Source organism: Pinus tabuliformis, chromosome 1_2, assembly GCF_031772625.1.
Source record: "Pinus tabuliformis cultivar Carrire ecotype Pingquan chromosome 1_2, CPIR1, whole genome shotgun sequence".
NCBI classification, from domain to species: Eukaryota; Viridiplantae; Streptophyta; class Pinopsida; order Pinales; family Pinaceae; genus Pinus; species Pinus tabuliformis.
In genome coordinates, this window is record NC_142298.1 from 743,807,520 (window position 1) to 743,824,686 (window position 17,167).

Consider the following 17,167-nt stretch of genomic DNA (forward strand, 5'->3'; position numbering starts at 1 on the left):
TTGATTGGTATTCTAGTTACTGTGATCTCACTATTATGGTTGTTTAAGTTGATTGATTTGGGTTCCAGTTGATTGGCTAAGTTTTGGTTGCTTTGGTTGATTCAGTGATTGGGTTTTAGTTGATGGTTGATTCAGTTGGGTCAAAGATTGATGATTGAGTGCAAAGATCAGTTTCAGTTTTGATATTTGGTTTTGGTCTTAAATGTTGGTAGTGGGTCCAGTCTGAAAATTTGATGAAACGTGGCCTACAAGTTGTGATTTGTTGTAGCAGGTGGATCCAGTATGAAAATTTATGAAACGTGGTCCCCGAAGGTGTTGAAAGTTGGAGCTTTCAATGAGGGAGTGAACCTTCCTTCCAGTAGTAGCTAGTAAATCAGATCAAGGGGTTGGAGCTCCCTTCTGATAGGTGCCAATAAACAAGATCAGGGGGTTGGTGCTCCCTTCCAGTGGGTGTTGGAGAACGAGTGAAGGTTGTAGCCTTTTGTAGGTTGGTGCCTATGTGCTGGTAAAATTTTGCGCTAGTACAAGATTGTAAAAATATTTTCTTTATATTAAAGAAGACGGAGACCACAACAGCAATTGTTTTTTCCCACATTGGTTTTCCACCTTAAATCCTAGTGTTCATGTGTGTTGATTATGTGTGATGAGTTTTTTTTTTTTTACTGCACATGGTTACTGCTTATATAATGTTGAATGAAGTACTGATGCACTGACATAAGATAAACAAAAGATGAAGTAACTGAAAAATATGTTTCACTAGATATATGATAGTTGTATGAATAACATTCAAGTACACACATGGGTTCCCTTCAGTAAATTCGTGTACAAAAATCAAGATATGAAATTTAAAAGTTTAATCGTTTGAAAATATTGATTCACTCCTTCCCCCCAGTATTTTTCCCAACAAGAAATGATTTGGTTGCAAAGGTTTATGGATGAATTGGGTAAGAAGCAGGAGATGGGAAGGTTATACAGTGATAGCCAGAGTGTCATTCATCTTGCAAAAAACTCAGCATGTCATTCCAAGACTAAACATATACAGATCAAGTACCATTTCATATGGTTAGTGTTGGAAGATGGACAGTTAAAGCTGGAAAAGATACACACTAGCCAAAATCCAGTAGATATGTTAACAAAAGTTGTAACCAGAGAGACACTGAGATTCTGCTCAGTTTCAATTAGTCTTCAAGCATGATGATGAAGATGAGAAACAACCAAGTCAAAAGTGGAAGCATTGTCCATCAAATGAAGCAGCACTAGAGTTGCAATAATCAGTCTCTAAGTCGGATATTGTTGGGTGTGGAGGATGATTATCTTCTTTATTCAGAGGTATCACCGCGTTGGACCCTAGTTCCTAACAGGGCAGCAACGCCGCCCATTTAATCGTTGTCAGGGGGGCCCAAGGGGGTTAGGGGCATTCGGGTTTAGTGCCCCCGAAGCTAAAAAATAGATGTAAAATTACTTTGTAAAATGATGTAATTTCATAGTAAGCGGATGGTATGATGATAGAAGTTATGTTTAATTTAGGGTTTTTTTTCCCTAAAAGAAACCCCTCGATTTATATGAAGAAATTTTATTGCGACAATGTACATGTGTATTTTGAGCAAGAGAGAGAGGATATTGTGTGAGAGTAAAGAGGAAATTGAAGCGGATTTATTGTAGGTTGTATATCTTCATTTTGTTGGATAATATAAAACGAAGGACTGGTTGTTTCTCTATGGACATACCCCAAATTGGGTGAACCACGTGTATCTGTGTCTCTCATATTTTATGTGTTTTATGTGTTTTTGTTTCTGCAATATTTTATGTGTTCCATTGCTCTACAATATATAATTTTCCAAAATTTAGAAGAATTGCTTTGTTGGCCAAGTTGAGGGCTCTAAAAGCCCAACTGCTGAATTTCGATTGGATCTTTTGGAGAAGGTCTTGCCAACAGGAAGTCTTTAAAGAATTAAACACCAAAGGCGTGCCCACATATTTAATAGGTAATGAACCAATTCCAAAGCAAAGCAACCTAACGAGGAAGGTTTGAATATTCACAGGGGTATTAAAGAAGAAGATGTTAGATTTCTCATTATTAACTAGGGTGCCCGAGGCTGTAATAAAATCCTGCATAATATATTTGATATTTCTTTCTTCCTTAATAGAAACTTGACAAAATAACATGATGTCTTCCACAAATTGTTGGTGGGTAATAGGAAGATAATTTCCCCAAGAACGGAGGCCCTTAATTTGAGAGGAAAGAACAGTCATTCTCAGATATCTACCTAGTCCTACATCTACTAGGATGAAGCAAAAAGGAGATATCATATCACCTTGTCTTAATCCTCTAGAAGGATTGAAGATTTAGTGGAAGATCCATTGAGCGAGATAGAGAATACTACAGATAATATAAGGGAGAAGATCAAATTCAACCAACGTTAGTTGAAACCAACAGATTTGAGAATACTAATAAGGTAAGACCAGCTTAGGTGATAATAGGATTTAGATAAATCCAGCTTTATCATCATGTTGGGGGTTTTAAGATGCTTCAAGGAGTGAAAAAATTCTTGTGAGGTGATGATACCATCAAGGATTTTACGACCTTCCACAAAACCAGTTTGTTCAAGAGAGATGAGAGTAGGAAGGAGAGGCTTAAGAAATTTGAAAATGACCATGGAAATGATCTTATAAATAAAATTACACAAGGAAATGGGCCTAAAACCCTAGGGATCTTCAGAATTGGTTGTTTTTGGAATTAAAGCAATGAATGTAGAGTTGAGTCCAGGACTTACCTTCTGGTTTCGATGATATTCCTCCACCACTTCAAGTATATCTTGTCGAATAAAGCTCCATGCCGCTTGGTAGAATTATGTCTTGAAAAACTTTGGCCCTATTGCTTTATTGTTGGCCATGCCCTTGAAAACATCCTCTATTTCCTCCAAAGTAATAGCGCACATGAGGGCCATATTCTAGTCTCTGAATATGAGTTCAGGAATGTGTCAGGTGATAATCTGAATAGCTTCCTATCTATCCTGGGGAAGTTTAGAGAGAAGGGACTGGAAGTGATTTACAACTAAATTTTCCATCTCTTCATGATGAACCAATTTATTCCCCAATCCATCCTTAAGGGAAAATATTTGGTTGTGTTGTCGATGTTGGATCATGGATTTGTGGAAAAACTAAGTGTTTCTCTCATCTTCCCTAAACCATTGTATTCTGGATTTTTGTTTCCAAAAAATTCCTCTTGTTTTCTTCTTTCTTCTAGTTGGTTCCCCAGCTGTCTTTCTTCCTCCACCAGGCTTTCATATCTTCCCTCATTGATATTTTTTGTTGGACGTCTTGCATTCTTTCTTGGAGTTGTTTCTGATCTTTCATGATGTTGCAAAACTCCTCCTGGTTCCAATGCTTAATCTAAGTTTTAATGTCTTTTAGCTTTAGCTAGAATGTGTGCATGTGATTCCTGCCTTGAGTTACACTCCCTTTCCACCAGCTTTATACTTTCTGCATAAACAAAGGGTCCCTTAATAAAAAAGATTCAAAGTGGAAGGGATGATTCTTGGGGGTTATTTTCAAATAAATCTCCATCATGGTCATCCAATGGTATGATCCCATGCATGGGAGTATGGAGGCTTCAAGAAAAATATCTCTACTAATCACTTGTTCATAAACCATAAATGTATCAAGGCGTGATGCTACCTGATGAGGACCCCCACACCAGTTGTTCCAAGTATACACTCCATTATTTGTTCACATATCCACAAGTTTCAGTTCCATGATTTTGTCTTGAAACACTTCCATTTCAGCATACATACGATGAAGGCCTCCCTTCTTATCATCCAGCGACGAGATCAAGTTGAAATCCCTACCGAGAATCGAAATCTCCTCTGAGTATAGCCTTCTAAGCTTTCGTATATTCTGAAGGAAAACCCTTTTTCTCCTGGAATGTGAGGTTAGTACACCCCTGTCAATAAAGCCCAATCACGGGTACCAATGTGTCAAAATTTTCTTGAGAGAATCTTAGGAATGTTGACCCAGTCCTCAAATATGATCGCGATAGGATTCCATAGGATAGTGATCCCTCTTGCGCTCCCTTTGGCATCCTAAGATGCCACCTCATACTAGGGTTTGAAACCCCTGACAATTTCCTTTAATCTTCTTTCTGAGATTTTGGTTTCTTGGATAATCATAATACTCGGTTTGTCTCTTCTAATCCTACCTTTCAAATACCATTGCTTGCCTCTACTATTGAGGCCTCTCACATTCCAAGAGGTAATAATCATTGAAAATGCTTTTTGATGTGGTGGAAAATCATTGACATTGGAACCACCCTTCCCGAGTTGACTAGCAGATCTCCCACCATCTGTATGGATTCTTGCAAATTCTTTAGGCCCCCTTTTTTCCTCCTTTCCAGATATATTCAAATCCAAGTCCTCGCCTTGTTGAGATCCCAAGCGATCTGGTTGATCCAAATATATCGACCCTTGCTTAGCTTGATATTGTTGGAAAGTCTCTTTGTATAGTTTCTTTTGCTCTTCAGGGATGAATCGTTCATCCAAGTGGTGTCATTTAGTCAAAAATATTCTCATTATTTGTTCTTATGTGCTAAGTTCCTCCTTGGTGTCGTTGATTTCCATATTAGCTTGATCCTTATGTTGTACCGGTGCTTCCTTTTCTTGGGGTTCATCCTCAACTTTTTTCTTGGGTTTGTTCCCACCCTTTGGCGATTTGTATGCTTTTCTTTGCTTACTGGGTCTCTAGGTTCACTGGAGTTCTCACCTTCCTATGTCAAAATTTCATAGCGATTGGTGTTGCTCGGTCCTTTTCTTAGTTGTGATTGAGCAGAAACAAGGGGGGCTTCACATTACACTTCTTTTTTGTACTTCCTAAAATCCCTCTTAATCTTCTTGGGGTTTGGATGAATCTGTGGCAGTATGTGGCTCCATTGATTCTGTTTTATTTAGAGGACAATCCTGGTACAGGTGGTCGTATTCATGACATCTCCTACACCAGAATGGAATATGTTTGTAATCCAGAGGTTGCTTCCATACCTCATCTTGATACTCTAACTCAATAAATTCTGAGAGGGGCTCAGTTATGTTCATATACACACAGATTTGAGCATATGAAGTATAACGTCCTCGCCTTGTTGAATCAATAACCTTGACAAAACTCTTGATAGAGTTTATGATCCCTTCCAATGTTTCTGGATCCCAAAAAGCCACAAGGAGGGAAAATAATCAGACCCATATTGGGGCAACCATGAATTTCTCCTGATCTGGATTGTAGCATTCTTCCCAACGGCGCATGAAGAGACAACGTTGTAGAATAAATAGGGCCCATTTTCAAAAACCCTCTCCTTATCTTCAAGGCTGGTAAACATCATTGTAAAGAACCCCGGGCCCAGCTTCACATCTCTATGCCCTTTTCGTTGCCATTTTAATTAGATACACTTGACCAAATCGCATTTTGAGGGTCAAATATTGATAAACTTACATATCAATTCATGTTCTTTCATTAATTTCCAATAGTTCTCCAGTTTGTTGCTAGGAATTATTAATCGGGGTTTTTTCACTGTTATTGGTAGAAATTGTCCCCGTATTCTACCTTGCCATTGTGTGCCTAGTACTGGGGTGCCTTTGGCTCCTCCTTCATATCCGTTGGATGTCTTGGCTGCCCCTTGAGAGCTCGATTCGCCTGCTGTGATGCTTCGGTAGGAAGGGATCTCTCCCCTCCCCGCGCGCGTGATCATACCCTTCGTCATAATTCCAGGAGAGGGGAAAATGGTTAGGGTTTGGGAAGAGGACACTTGTGTGAAGATAATTCATAATTTGCAGGTTGAAACCCTAGTAGAGCGCATCTTTCATTCTAATAATTAAAAACAATTTAACTTCGTATAATTATATAATAATAAAATAATAAAACAGGAAAAAATAATATAAAAATAGAATAGAATATATATATATATATATATATATAGTTAATCTATCCTTATAAAATATTTTGAATCATGGTTTTCACAACCCGTTTCTTTTTCTCATGGTATTATTCTCTAATCTAGCCTATAAAATAAAAAAATAATATAGTCAATTTAGGTTATGCAAACATTTTGACTCAGGGTTTTCACAACCCATGGTTTTTTCCCATGGTATTCTTGTGTAATGTAACTTATTTAAAGCATAAAATTATGTTGAATTTTCCACACATAAAAATAACCAATTATTAATTAGTTGTGCCAAATTTGAATCTTTTTGTATGAAAACTTTATATAGATACAGAAAATTGATAGAGCGATTTTTTCAATCTCACAGATGGCTATTATTGGTAAAGGCAAGTCTTCCCCTCCATAACATCATACAAAGTTAAAATAAAAAAATATTAGGGAAAATTTTGATTAAAAAAAGTTCATTATAATTTCTTAATTAATTAAAAAAAAAAAATCTCTTTGTTTTTAATTTTCTTAAATTATATTTTAAATATTTTGCTAATGGTCTGTGTAAATAAAAGAAAAATCTCATACCAAAAATACCCCTAGTTTTGTATCACATAGACAAAGTTTTGAAAAAGAAAAAAGGAAAAAATAGGGAACCCATTTCAATAATTTTGTTTATGTACCTATAGTCTTTATGTCTGAAAAATTAGACTTTACTTTTGTATAATTATTGTTGTCCTCCATCATGAAAATGCATAAGAAAAATAAAAATAAAAATAAAAGTTAAGGAAAATTTTGATAAAACATTTTTCTTCATAATTTTTTAATTTAAGAATAAAATAAAAGAAGAATTATTTTCTCTTTATCTCATTTTAATGATTTTGATTCATGTATCTATAGTCTTTATATTTGAAAAATTAGGGCTTAGTTTTTCACCAAAGTGTATTATAAAAAAAAATAATAATAATTAGGGAATGTCGTTTCAATGATTTTGATTTATGTATTTATAGTCTTTATGTATGAAAATTTAGGCTTTACTTTTGTATCATTATTGTTGTCCTCATGAGTTTTTTATATGCAACGAAGAGTTTGTCTAAATAAATAAAAATCTTAGACCAAAAATGCCTCTATTTATTGTTGTCCTCTGGCATGACACTATTTTTATGAAAGTGTATTAACTTCTTCCTTTAAAGCTTTTCTGAATGGTCCTTATCTCTGAGAAGTTAGGCTTTCTTTTTGTATGTCTTATAGGCAAAGTTTTAAAATAAAAATTAGGTCATCCCATTTTAATGATTTTGATTCATGTTTTTATAGTCAAAATTTGTGCTTTGTTTTTGTATAATTACCTATTATGTAAACCAGCATAGATCCATCTAAATCCAGATCTATTAAGTGTCCAGAGGAATATCAAATCTTTGGAGGTGCAAACCTTTACTCCCTTTACTCAAGTTCAATCTTTAAACCTCCTTTTTTAATGCAAAACTTGAGGAATGATTTGCATGTGGAGAAATTGAATCCCTTTGGGCACTTGATAAATCCGAAGTTAAAGATGGATCTACACTGATAAAAAATTATATATATGATAGGAAAGAACATTTTAAAAAATTAAACCAAATTAAATTCATTTAAACTTTAATCTATTTAGAACTAAAGATATCAATTTTTTAACATATAACTAAAGGATAAAAAAAATTCATATTAAAAAACTTTTTCTTTACTAATAATATAAATATAAAATAAACCTAAATTAATATTAATTAATTACAATTCTAATATTTTAATATTTTTTACAGTTTCTTTTGTTTGTCAAATTGTCTCTGGTCAGCTAGGCTTGACCTGTGGCTCAAGGAGCCGCTACCTAACCTTGCCCTGTGGTTCGAGGAGTCACTACCTAAGACACCAAATCTATCTAAATCATGCGAGGATCACAACCTGATTGAGTCACACCAACCCTAAACTAACATTTTTTACCATATCTCTTCTCCCTAACACAAAATACAACCACCCCTTTGAAAAGACTTATCCTCAATCATTTGAATTAATAAAACTTAACCTAATATTTCTTTAAAAGTTATCCAATTACAATTTTGATATTTATTAGATTTTCAACCCTCTATTTTTTTCTAACTTTTATATTTTAATTGTTTGTATGCATTTCACTATAAACACAAAATAAAATTATCATAACTAAATTATAATTTCGATAGGGAAGATATCAGGCTAATATAAATATCTCTGCCATATAAAAAAGGCCATAAAGTTTTTCCAATCTCACATGTAAACCCACTCGTTACAACAATAATCCAAATTCCAACTTTAAACCACATATTTTTTTAAGTTTTAATTCATTGGGCCATTCAACCACAGCATCATCATTACTCAAACTTTAGCCGACATAAAATAAAATGGTTGTTACGTCTGACAAGATTGATATATTGTGATTATTAATTATGGAATCCTTACTTCTAATTAATATCATTTAAAAATATCAGATGCATTAATTCACAATCAATATAATTTAAAATGACGGGAAACATTAATGGTTGTAAAATGAAATAAAGGGATAATGTAATAGTGTAATTGTTAAATATTTTTATTATTTTATAAGTAATATTTTGAATTAATTTTTATTAAAATTCAACCAAACCATTTTGGAATTTTAAATTAGGTCGAGAATTTTTCTTAAGCAAGTAAATCTATTTATAAACTAAAACCACTTATATTAATGATGGGTCAAAAATTATATTTTTTCAAAAAGGAAATTAATTTTATTAAAATTTAGCCATAAATTTTCGGAATTTAAAATTAGATTCACATTTTTATAAAAATAAAAAATAAAATTTATTTATAAATTAAAAACACACCACAATATTAATGATTCTATCAAAATTTATATTTTTAAAAAACAAAAACATCTGCTAATTAATAATTAAACTACTAATAATATTTTAAATTATAAAAAATAATAATAATTATATTTTCAAAAATATAAAATAAATATAAAAATCTCTTCCCTATTTTTGAGATATGTATATAAAGTAAGGTATTTCCAATCCCACAAGCAAACCCTCCGTTCGTTTCAGTAATAATCCAAATTTCAACTTTAACCTACCAATTTTTTTATTATAAATTCATTGGTATTCTAAATATAAACAAATTTGTTGCTAAGTCTGACAATAGTGATGTATTGTCTTTTTCACAAGTGGGAAAATTTACTATAATTTAGATGTCAAATCAACAATGAAGACAACAATTTCTAGTTGTTATTTGTTAATGCATGCAGACTCATCCACGTTGTCCAAGGAAAACCAAGCCACTTGGAATAACTCACTGGTGCTCTGTAAAAAGCCAGATGCCTCTAAGCCTTACACCATTAACTTATTTCCTCAAGTTCGAAAAAGACAAACTTTTAACCAAACAAAAAAATATACTCCAAGACCAATATTAATATATTGTCATTATTAATTATAAAATTCTAAATTCCATTTACCCATATGACAATCAATATCATTTAAAATGATGAGAAGCATTAATGGTTATAAAAACGAAATAAAGGGAATTTTTTAATAGTAATGTAATTGTTAAATGTTTTTATTATTTTAAGTAACTCTATGAAATTCAGCCATTTTTTTCTGGAATTTTAAATTAGGCTCAAAGAGTTTTCAAAAAATAAATCTATTTACAGATTTAAATTATGTAAAAAGTTATATTTAATAATTTTGATCTTTTCTCTTGGGTCTTGGTCAAATTTAATCGTTGGAGGTCCTATTTATCCGTTACTCAGTAAAATATAGCTGTTGGAATGGCCTGTTGTCCCTATTTGACTTATGGCTCAGATTGGATCTTCAACTTGTCCTGACAATGAACCACACTCATTGATTCGAAACAAATAATTTTTTATGTGATACCAAAATTATTTTCACAAACATATTATAGATCACAAAATTCTTTACACCGGAAATATTGGAATTTTAAATTTTACTCACATTTTCATTTTAAAAAAAAATTATAAACTAAAAACACATGTTAAACCACAGATATTAACGATTCTGTCAATATTTATATTCCCTTTTCCAAAAAACAAAAGCGCCTACTAGTTACTATTCAACGAAAAATTATTTGAATTTTGCACTTTTCTCGAGCAAAAGCCATCGACTTTACGAATAACCATAATCGTGCATCGAAATGATTCTTTAATATTCCCAAAAAAACAAAACCATTAGCTTTTTAGACAACAAACCCTAATATTACACAGATACCCTGAAAATCAATAGTAGTTTAATTCGTTTTGCAATCTAATCACAGAACCAATGACCAGAGTCAAACGAATGGGTTGTCATGCATAGTCGTGCATCGAAATGATTTTCCGTACCGGAATCCGGGGAGGGAACCGGAAACGGAGAATTCTGATGAACTGTTCGACAACGCCAACACACACTGGATTTGGTTTCTCAGAAAGAAAAATCTAAAGAAAATTAAGCTCAGATTACATATTACAAATCTCCAAGGAAAAGCAATCTCAAACTCCAGTTCAGCAGAGAACTGAACGCATGGCTTTGCAGAAACACAGATGCAGATTATGTACAGGGCCGCCATTGATTCAAAGCTCTGTCATATTTATGTATGAATGCCAAGGAATTTTGGGATGGTGTTACTCAGCACTGGTCGATAGCGAAACCAATGATAGAGTTGGTAGAGTCGAAGGAGACCCTGATGCCCTGCTGCTGAATATTCCCGATGATTGAAGGACTAGAATCGGTGGGCGCAAAGGCGAAGCAAAAAGTCCCCATGGAATCCATAGGAATCAGACAATTGTTACCCGGGAGAATTAAGGTTGCCCCGTTGGAAAAATGGAACCCCACGGCCGGAATGCTCACGGATAGCAGGCCCGACAGATCGTAGCAGGTGTCGAAAATGGAGACCCCGTCGGCTCTGGGGAGATGGTGGGTATTCGCCACGAAGGCGTCTCGCAGGGCATTGTAGGCGGGTGTTTGAAAGCGAGTAACGGCGGTGCCGGAGTCGATGATGATCCCGCCGCGCCCCGAGGACTCGTCGATGTGGAAGGCTTCCGACGGGACTGCGTCGAGGAGAGCACCGCCCACGCTGATGGAGACGAGAGAGAGATAATAGAAGGTCGGGAGCAACGGATTTGCTACCAGCGGTGTAAAGATCGAGCCGACGGGGACGGATTCGGGGCCGAATTCGAGGGTGCCAGAGGACTCCGAGTCACGATCGACAAGGCAGTAGGAGAAAGCGCGGCCCGTCTGTGTGCCGAGCTGCGCGGGAAATGAGAGCGGTCCCGCCCCGAGGCCCAACAACCCCGCGGCCCCAACAAAGAGCCCGACGTTGTCGTGGCCACAGCCGATGGCCACGTTAAGGACTGACGTGGTTCCAAATGTCAACGTCTCGGTGGCGTAGCTCCCGACTGTGTATGACCCATCGCCATAGGAGACTTCATAGAGGCAGCCCCCGCCGTGGCAATCGTTGGCATCGAGCTGGCTGCAGACGGCGGAATCGCAGCCGACGGTAGAGAAGGAAATGGAGGATGAAGGATTGAAAATGGGATCCGCCTGCGAGTAGCACTCGCGACACGGCTCGCACTGAATCCAGACCACGTCGCTCCCCGTGTCGAGCACCATGTATTGCTCCCTCGTCGGCGTCCCCACGCCTATGCGCGTAAAATACTCGCCGCTCCCCTGGTCCATCCCCGACACGACCTCGCTACCGAACTCCGCAGTGAGCTTCGCCACATTTTCGTAGCTCCCCGCCGGCTGCTTCTTCGATCTCAGTTTCCGCTCTATCCTCTGCTCCAGCTCCCGAACCCGTGCGGATTCCCGTCTCAGTTTTGCCTTCAACCAGCTCTCGTAGGTCGCCGTGGCGTTTGCGGCGTGCTTGACCGGAAGACGATCTCTCTGCACCACTTGTACGCTCCAGGCCGTGCGTACTGGCTTCGGCGCTCTCTTGTATTCAACCCCGCCAGGCGCGGTGCCTCTAATGGCGGCTGCGACATCCAGAGAGATAAACCCCGGCGGCTCCGGGCCGGAGATCGGCCTCGAGAACGCAGAGTGAAGAAATAGCAGCAGCTCAACACAGAACCACAATGAAAACCAAAGAAGGCGAACAGGGAATCGGATGGACTCCATTCTGTTTCTCGCTCTCGCTCGTGCGAAATGTATTGTAAATAAGAAAACGATGCAAGGCCGGGGCCGACCGGGAGTGGGGAAGGGAGAGTATTCCAGAAAGAGATTGCTCAACCAACCCCCCGGGCGGATGCATTTAAGCGGGAAAACCGAGACACATAATGCAGAAAAAGGAAAAGAGGGGAGGGTGGGGTGCCGGGCATTAACCACTCCACAGTTGTACTCTGTACTTGCACTCAATACACATTTTCTGTTTTTCCCGGCGCCCGGTGCCCGGCACTGTTTTATCTCTCTGCGAACAATTAGCGGCATAATTCAGGGAGAAATCTGGGAGATTTTCGTACATTTAGTGTAGGTCACAATTTTGCCCACAAGGCAAACGTTTCACCGGAATTTTGTGAGAAATTTTTTCAAGAAAAGAAATTTAAATATCAGAGTTTAAATACTTTTTAATGGCCGAAATAAATTTAGCACTATTAAGAAAAAAAAAAAAAAAACATCTAAAATCTATTTATTCAAAAAAATCCAATTGCAAGAGTGTTTAAATAGTTTTTTAGTGACTAAAATAGATTTAGTGCCATTAAGAATCTAGAAAAATCCAATTATAAAGTGGTCAAATAGTTTTTTAAGGAGTTGTTTATAGTGTTAATTTTTTGGACTTTCCGGTGCCGGAATCTAGTGGAAGAATTTGAGGTGAAATCTTGATTTATGGTACTTAAACTAGTTTTTTGACTGTATATATGGATTGAGCACCATGAAAAACCCATAGGACACTTCGATTGTGTAGGGTTACCTATCAAACTTGTGATTTCAATCAATTCTTGCGAGATTTTAGAGAAATTAGATCGGAAAAACTCACCTGAAAAGCTTTCAAAAAATCGCACTAAAAACAACTCTGTTTTTTAATAGCTAAAATAGATTTAGCCCTATAAAGAATCTAGAATTTTGGGCACCCAAAACACTAAAATTTTACAAATCTATCCGACCAAGAACATGCCAAAATTTCTATTATTTTCATAAAACTTAAGTGGCCTAGCCTAATTATTGGTATTGTTTTCAAAAACCTTAAGTGGCCTAGCCTAATTACTCGGGAGTTGTCTATAATGCGACTTTTTGGAGATTCCAGTGACAGAATCTGGAAGAAAAAATTGAGGTTAAATCTTGATTTGTATTATTTAAAATGGTTTTTTAACTATATATTTGGATTCAGCACCCTGAAAACTCCCTGGGACGCTTTGATTGTGCAGAAACTAGTTATCAAACTTGCGATTCCAATAAATTGCTGCCAGATTTTGACCGGAAAAACCCACCGAAAAAACTTCTAAAAAATCGCATTATAGACAACTACAATTACTGGTATTAGGATCAAACTTCTATAGTTTCAGAATTTTTTTTAAGCTTTTGATGGGACTGCATTAATTAACCTGAGTAAAGTATCACTTTTTCCATTATTTAATTTTCAAATAGATTGTATTAAAAGATATACTATTTTTATTTTGGATATACAGTATCAAACTTCTCAGCAAGGTTTCAGAATTTTAAAGTATCACCTTTTTCCATTATTTCTTTTTTCAAATAGATGGTATTAAAAGATACACTATTTTTATTTTTGGATATACAGTATCAAACTTCTCAACACGGTTTCATAATTTTTTTTAAAGGTTTTTGACGGGACTGTATTAATTAGACAACCTCAACCTTTCTCACAAGTGTGTTTTTTAAAGACCAGTAAAGTTTCACTTTTAGCATTATTTTTTTCAAATTAGATTGTATTAAAAGATATAATTTTCTACTTTTGGATATACGGATCAAACTTCTCAGCATAGTTTCTGAAAAAAATTTAAAGCTTTTGACGGGGCTGCATTAATTAGACAACCTCGACCTTTCGTCACCAGTGTTTTTTTTAAAGCTGAGTAAAGTTTCACTTTTTCCATTAATTTTTTTCAAATAAATTGTATTAAAAGATATACTATTTTTTCTTTTTGAATATACGGGATCAAACTTCTCACTGTAGTTTCTGAATTTTTTTTAAAGGTTTTGACGGGACTGCATTAATTAGACAACCTCAACCTTTCTCACAAGTTTGTTTTAAAGCTAGAGTAAAGTTTCACTTTTTCCATTACATTTCTTTCAAATATATTGTATTAAAAGATATACTATTTTTTATTTTTGAATATACAAAAGAGGTAGTATAAATATCTTCCTGTAAGAATTTTAATTTTAATTAAAATAATTGATATTGTATAGTTATGTAGGTAGGTTTGTCAATTTCATTAAAAAAAATTAGGAATAGGAGATAGCACATATTTACATGGAAAACAATATGAGGTTCATTGTACAGCCCAGTATGATGTGTAAGGCTGTACGTCTATCAACTCTAGGTGCGAGGATTTACTTCACTGGCGAGGTCTTTGGTTCAAGTCCAAGATAGCCCAGCTGCACCAAGGAAAATCGTAGGAAGAAAAATAAAAAGCATCTTATTATTATTTTATTTTTTTTCCATGTATGGACCACTTGGTCCAAGTACGGGGATATAGTCAAAATTGAAATTTTACTCATGTCAGCCAAAATAAAAAAATCTAAAAATAAAAATAAATAAATAACTATACAAAACATTTAAATAATGTCGACTCATAAAAAGATTTGCACGCTAGACTCATGTTAGATCCGTAATCTGAATTGAAGACGTTGTAATAGTTGGGAGGTTGTAAGAGAACAATAATATGTATACTTTGATAAGAAAAAAAAACTTGTTTATTTAGAGATTGTATAATTATATTTGTACGGGTGTTTATCATGAAATAAAGTTTTTTAAATTTTAATTTAATTATTAATAATTATTAAATTGTTTGGAGTGATTTAATTTGTATAAAATATTTTAGAATATTTATAGTAATATACACAAATTGAAGATAGAGATTTAATTTCAAAGTAGTTAGGTTGTTTTTGTATTTTTAATTAAATTGATTAATTAAAAAATATCACGTGTCATATGAAATGAATTATGATTTTTTGAATATGTGATATTAGCTCATGGTATTTTAACAAAGCCTATTCACATATTGAAATTTTTCATGATAAAATAAAAATATTTTGATACTTATTATAAATAGATGCTTATCAATATCTAACCATTTAATATATATAAGTATAGTAATTTAAATATAATAAGATTATTAATTTATTTTATAATAAAAATATAAATTTAATAATAAAAATTACATTAAAAAACATTATTTATTTTGTAATCATTCATGAAATTAATATTTTTTTTTTCATATTTTCACATTTTACAATTCTCATTCACTGTATGTGCACCGTGCCATTTCTTCTTCTGGTGCCTCACTTTTTGTTCGGTGGGAACCTTTCCACCCAACCTTTCAGCTCTGGTTTTTCAAGGCTCACTTTACAATTGCGTGCTCTTACTTTATGAAATGCTCTTCGGTCATTTCAAGGAGTAAAATATGGACAGATACAAAAACGTGTTACACTTGCAATCGAATACAATAAAGAAAAGGACATAATAATGGAAATTTAATGAGAAGGGAAAAAACCTAAAAACCCTAGAAACTTCACCCTGAAGCAAGACACAATTATAACACCATCAACCATAAAAATCTATGAATGAGATTTTGGAGAATCTTTGGAAAGAGTGCAACATTTTTATAATTTATAATGGGTGGTTGATCATGTACAAAGAGTTTATACTTTATTAAGATAATATTATTAGTCAAAGTTAAAATGGGTTTTAAAAAAATCATGAATAAGAATTATGTTTAGATTTGAAAATTTGTTAATGAATTTTATATCTAAATGTTATGGATATAGTAAATTTAAAATGTATTATTAGTATAAGTTTTTTTAGTGGGGGTTAAATTATTTATTTTGTTTTTTAGATTTAGATTTAGAGGAATCAATAATTTATATGGATTACTATGTTTATGTTCAAAGTCAATTAGTTGCCACTATAACTTATAAGTTAGTATTAATAGTTAGCAAGTTAATAAATTAATATGTAGCATGAATCTTATGACTAAGTAAGCGTTGAGACATCTCAAGCCATGAAATTATGACTTATTAATGGTTGAGGTATCTCAAGACATGAAACTTATGACTCGGCAAGGACCAAGGCATCTTGAGACATGAAACTTATGACTTAGAAAAGGCTAAGGCATCTCGAGGCATGAAACTTATGACTTAGCGATCATTGAGGCATCTCGAGGCATGAAACTTATGACTTAGCGATCATTGAGGCATCTCAAGGCATGAAACTTATGACTTAGCAATGGATGAAGCATCTTGATGCATGAAACTTATGACTTAGCAAGGGTCGAGACATCTTGAGGCACGCCAAGGGTGTGATAGCAAGGACAGACATCTTGAGGCACACATTGTCTACCCTTTTAGCCTTATCACAATGAGTCAACATGTCCCTTTGTAGGAATTGAGTCCGAGTGGAGGGGAGAATAAATTGTGCTCCCAACCACTTGAGCTAGAACTCAGTGCTTATTGGTTGATTTATGTTGACATGTGGTTTAATCAGTGGGATAGGGCATTGCAATGCAAATAACCCATGTTCAAACTTTGTCAAGTGTAGGTCTCTTATATGTGTGTGGGGCAAAGCGTTTAACTTCTTGTAGTTCATTTCCCTCTCTCAACAATGGTGCTTAACACGTTTTTGACCAGCCCAATTGGTTTAAGTAAACATTAGTAAGATACTTTATCATTACTTAAATAGTATTAAAATTGTTGCTACCAAACCCATTCATCATTCTTACACCACAAAATTATCTAGCCACTTTTGTGTGTGTGTGAGGGGGAAGGTGTTTATCTCCTTAAACTTTTTGTTTCCTCCATCAACAAAGGGGCTTAGAACATGTTTAATACACCAACTTGGTTTAGGTGGACATTAATAAGATATTTTATCCTTTTATTTTTATATTATCAAAATGTGTGTGCCCAAACCCATTCAACATTTTTCAACATACTTCTAATTTAATATTGTTTCCATAACCAAAAGGAGAATGCCAACTAAAATATTTAACATTCTTTCACCAAAAATCTAATTTAATCTTATTTCCATAATCAAAAGGAGAATGTCAATTAAAATAGTTAA

The 17,167-nt window shown here is 34.7% G+C and overlaps 1 pseudogene; it reads right to left on the reverse strand.

The window, feature by feature from the left end:
* Nucleotides 1-10,172: 10,172 nt before the first annotated feature.
* LOC149207910 (protein ASPARTIC PROTEASE IN GUARD CELL 2 pseudogene) lies at nt 10,173-12,210 on the reverse strand (annotated as a pseudogene).
* Between the last annotated feature and the right edge of the window lie 4,957 nt (nt 12,211-17,167).